This window comes from Berghia stephanieae, chromosome 6, assembly GCF_034508935.2.
Source record: "Berghia stephanieae isolate SIO BIC M18660-M18661 chromosome 6, UCSD_Bste_1.3, whole genome shotgun sequence".
Lineage (NCBI taxonomy): Eukaryota > Metazoa > Mollusca > Gastropoda > Nudibranchia > Aeolidiidae > Berghia > Berghia stephanieae.
This window is the reverse complement of record NC_088365.1, coordinates 21420073-21425072: the sequence shown is the minus strand read 5'-3', so window position 1 is coordinate 21425072 and position 5000 is coordinate 21420073. Positions and strand designations below refer to the sequence as shown.

The 5000-nt window shown below is 40.1% G+C and overlaps 1 protein-coding gene across 1 annotated transcript in view; it reads right to left on the bottom strand.

Annotated features, from left to right (window-relative positions):
* The window catches only part of LOC144974662 (leukocyte surface antigen CD53-like), a 44622-nt gene that overhangs the window by 9240 nt on the left and 30382 nt on the right, over positions 1-5000 (bottom strand). The gene's annotated exons all lie outside the window — the stretch shown is intronic.

The following is a 5000-nucleotide window of genomic DNA, read 5'->3' as shown; positions in this document are numbered from 1 at the left end:
CTGACTCTTACAGCACAAAGTTTCGGGGTAGGAATCACATTTAAAACCAGGCCACCACTACACAACTACAATTCTTAATCCTTTCACAGCTAGATTAGATTTCACGTCAAATATGAGTCAATCCTGTACAGTTTTCATCACAGATTAGTCTAAAGCGCGCTCGAGTCGCATCACATGGACTATTTCTAGGTGAAACTGCATAAGTCAGTCATGTATAGACAAACGTACGTTTGGTTTAGGTTCGGTTCAACTCAAACCTAGCCATGAAAGGGTTTATGGTGACAACTTAAAATGTGGACGTACCACTGCAGCTATAGCAGTAGTAGAGTAAGCTACCCAATTGCTGCGGGGTGGACAGGGGGAACCGGATAAAAATTCTCGCTGCAAAGGAACTCGAACCCGAGACCTTTGGCGTGACAGTCCAATGCTCTACCAACTGAACTAAAGGGACCCCCGCTACTAGAGCTATGAATTACCATAATTCATCAAAAATTAAGTCACAAAATGCTATTTACATTTTATATTAATTTATTTGTGTAAAGTGACAAAAAAAAAAAAAAAAAAAAAAAAAGAAGAAGACATTATTACACAAAATATCATGGTCACACAAAAAGGTTCATTGTTTGATCATAATTCACTAAGATTTCAAAATAAAACAAAAATCCCAGCAATTTCATTACTAGTTCATCATTAATAGTTATTACAGAAGTCTGTCATGGCGAGACTGGATTTTACGTCATTCATCATTCAATCCTCTACAGTTCAGAAATTAGCCCCTGTGATGCGACTCGAGCCCTCCGAGTGCTCGAGGTGAAAGTTGTAGCGGATGGAATGATGTTTGACGTGAAATCCAGCCTAGCCAGGAAAGGGTTATACACAAACATTTTTGCCTCTTTAAAAAAATCACACAAGTTAATGATGACATTGTTACTGCCCTGTAAATAAAATGAATTTGTTAAGAACTTGACGGCTTTTACACATTAGCTTCTTTTTCAATTGTTCACTGTACAGTTTACCAGCATAGAAATACCTGACCTGAATATATTTCTCAGCTATTGCTTTTAGTAGAAGAATAAAATGATTCTCAGTCCCCTCATGATCAAACATATGAGAATGAAATAATGTAGAAAAAAACGGGTTTATTGACGAAAGACTTCATCATGAATTTCATGATGCTTAGCAAAAGTTTATGGCAATCCAAGGAATTTACCCAATGGAAACCGTACGGTGCTCTTATTGGCTAACCAACCAGCGGCCTCGATGAGAAAAATATCCGCCATTGAGACGTTGGCTGGGAATCGCGTTACTATAGTAAACAAGCGCTGATCGGCCGTTCATGAAAACAAGTTGCTGCTCGCTCGTTTAACTCAAAATTATTCAAAACGATCTCTCTAAAATGATATAAATGTGACTTCTTAAGGTTTTCTTCACGGTCAAAACCACACAATATTCTATTAATGATTACGTCCGAGGCGAAAAGGAATATTGACAGGTCGACCGAGAGTTGAACTCGTGAGACGACAAACATCAATGCGAAGTGTAGCGAGAGTCAAGCTATTGTTTGTCTTGTCCTGTTCTATATAGATAGTATGCAGATGACGTCACTCAGGCCTTTGTTATTGTTTTTGCCATCCGCGTTTGTGAGTTGTTCTCACTAAACTGTATTAACCAGACTATAAAAGTTCATGGTTACACAGAGTTTGTGTGTAGGTCCGTTATACTTCCGGATGGCAATGTTGTGAACTCCTATCTATAGCCTCGTGTGTGAGTGGTTGCGTGTCATAGTCATGTTTTTAAATTGTTTCTGTTGTTTATGTGTGTAGTGATGACTCTCTCCCACTCAATTTCAATGCCGGAAGAGGAATTCCCGCACACAAGAAAGGGGAATTGGGGTGGTGTTTGGCATACATATTGTCTAAATAGATAACTGATTAGAATTATATTATGATATATAAACACAATGCCAAATACAATTCCGAAGTTTCCTTATTTCAAATGAAGTAAAGCTCCAAAACCTAATGGTAGTGATTATAGTACTGGTGTTAGTGAGGTGATGTGGTGTTGGTGGTGGTTGTAGTTGTAGTAGTAATAGTGATGATGATGTGGTGGTGGTGATGATTGCAGTTGTAGTAGTAGTGGTAGTGATGATGATGTGGTGGTGGTTGTAGTTGTAGTAGTAGTGGTAATGGTAATGATATGGTGGTGGTGGTGGTGGTGGTGGTTGTAGTAGTAGTGGTCGTGATGATGATGTGGTGGTGGTGTTTGTAGTAGTGGTGGTAATGATGCGGCTATGTGGTCTAGTAGTATGACTCTCGCTTTCGGATCGGAAGGTCCTGGGTTCGAGCCTCGCGCTCGGCGCATAGTTGAGTCCTTGGAAAAGGCTCTTTACTCACATTCTCTCACCATACTCAGGGGTAAAATGAGTACCTGGCCGTTAACAGAGTTGTCTTTGTCCGAAAAATTGTAATATCGCCTAACAGGCGTCATGTTAAATGTTGACCAGGGACCCCTTGTAAAGCGCTTTGAGCACATTTAGTAGATATTGCACTATATAAAGCTCAATTTAAATAAAATATTTCAATGATGATGATATGGTGGTGGTGGTTGCAGTAGTAGTAGTGGTAGTGATGATAATGTGGTGGTGGTTGTAGTTGTAGTAGTAGTGATAGTGATGATGATGTGGTGGTGGTTGTAGTAGTAGTGGTAGTGATGAGATGTGGTTGTGGTGGTTGTAGTAGTAGTTGTAATGGTGATGATATGGTGGTAGTGGTGGTTGCAGTAGTAGTGGTAGTGTGACGATGTGGTTGTGGTGGTTGTAGTAGTAGTGGTAATGGTAATGATATGGTGGTAGTGGTGGTTGTAGTAGTAGTGGTAATGGTAATGATATGGTGGTGGTTGTAGTAGTAGTGGTCGTGATGACGATGTGGTTGTGGTGGTTGTAGTAGTAGTGGTAGTGATGATTATGTGCTGGTGGTGGTGCAGTAGTGGTAGTGATAATGATGTGGTGCTGGTGGTTGTGGTAGTAGTGGTAGTGATGCTATTGTGGTGGTGGTTGTAGTAGTTGAGGTAGTGATGATGTGGTGGTGGTTGTAGTAGTAGTGGTGGTGGTGGTTGTGGTAGTAGTGGTAATGATGATGATATGGTGGTGGTGGTTGCAGTAGTAGTGGTAGTGATGACGATGTGGTTGTGGTGATGTAGTAGTAGTGGTAGTGATGATGATGTGCGGTGGTGGTGTAGTAGTAGTGGTAGTGATAATGATGTGGGGCTGGTGTTGTAGTAGTAGTGTTAGTGATGATATTGTGGTGGTGGTTGTAGTAGAAGATGATGTGGTGGTTGGAAAACACATTACAGGTTATTATAATACATGATTACACACATTCTCTAACTTCATTTTTTGACAGCTTCATTGTGCCATAAATATACGCAACAGTTCTGAAACATTTTATTGTGGATTTTGATATTGTTTGTTGTTTTTCTTGTGTCGTTATGTTGACATAGAGACCGAATGAATGGTAATGACTACATTCTCAGCCAACAATAAAATGGCGCTGAATGCTTTCATTGGTGGCTTTCATTAGGCTTCGTACGTGTTCTCATTCGTTTAATTCTATGTGGCAATCATATCGATCGAAATGAAAATGATCTTGACCTACAGTTGCAACATATATTCTGAAATGCTTTTCAGAAATTAAACAGACATCAATAACTCCACTAGAAGGAATTTGCAACCCCCCTTTGTTCTTAACATCCACTGATCATCGCGATTCGGATTTCCACCGATGAGTGAATCACCGTAACTATGGCAGTAACGAAGGAATGTTTTGGTCGGAAGCGGCCAACGATTGGCTTCAGTATTATGACGTCATTCTCCTTCCATCTATTTTTATTCCAAGATAAATACAGAGTATAGGGAATGAGATTAGCGGAAGAGTAGCGTCCCTTGATTGGAAGTCACCGGCGGAAACGTTATTAGAGAGAGAACGTCATGTTGGTTGTGCGCATGCGTCTCTCGTCCTCGCTTCCGGTGAAACCGGCTTGAGACACTTCACCGAAAGCGAGGACGAGAGAGACGCATGCGCAAAACCAAATTGACGTTCTCTCTGTAAGGTGACGCTACTCTTCCGATAATCTCATTCCCTATATCAAGCATCATTTGCATACCAATACTAGTTTAGATTTGCTAACACACACTTGAACTGCATTCAAATAATCAAATAAAACAATCAAATACAAAGTAGATCAAGCATCATTTTCATACAAATACTAGTTTAGATCTGCTGACACAGGTTACTAAGAATTTAAGTCATTCATTTCCCCCTCGATCAAAAGACTGGGGTGCTTCAATTGATTTCGCGAAGCAATAAAAGACTGCCTTTAAATAAAACTAAAACGAAACAAAACAAAACTACCTCCTCCTTCTCCTCCATCGCTTTCTCCTCCTTCCCCTCCTCCTCCTCCTCCTCCTCCTCCTCCTCCTCCTCCTCCTCCTCCTCCTCCTCCCCCTCTTCTTCTTCTTCTTCTTCTTCTTCTTCTTCTTCTTCTTCTTCTTCTTCTTCTTCTTCTTCTTCTTCTTCTTCTCCGATGTCCTCCTCCTTCTCCTCCCCCTCCTCCTCATCCTCCTCCTCCTCCTCCTCCTCCGCCTCCTCCTCCTCCTCATCATCATCATCATCTTCTTCTTCCTCTTCTTCTTCTTCTTCTTCTTCTTCTTCTTCTTCTTCTTCTTCTTCTTCTTCTTCTTCTGTAAAGCCATTGAGACTTCGAGTAGAAATTGCGCTCTATAAAAACTCTCAATGTTGTTGTCGTTGTTGTTGTTGTTGTTGTTGTTGTTGTTCTTCTTCTTCTTCTTCTTCTTCTTCTTCTTCTTCTTCTTCTTCTTCTTCTTCTTCTTCTTCTTCTTCTTCTTCTTCTTCTTCTTTTTCGTCTCCTTCTTCTTCTTCTTATTCATTAGATAATAATATAAAAATAATAATAATAATAAAATAATAATAAAAATAAATAAT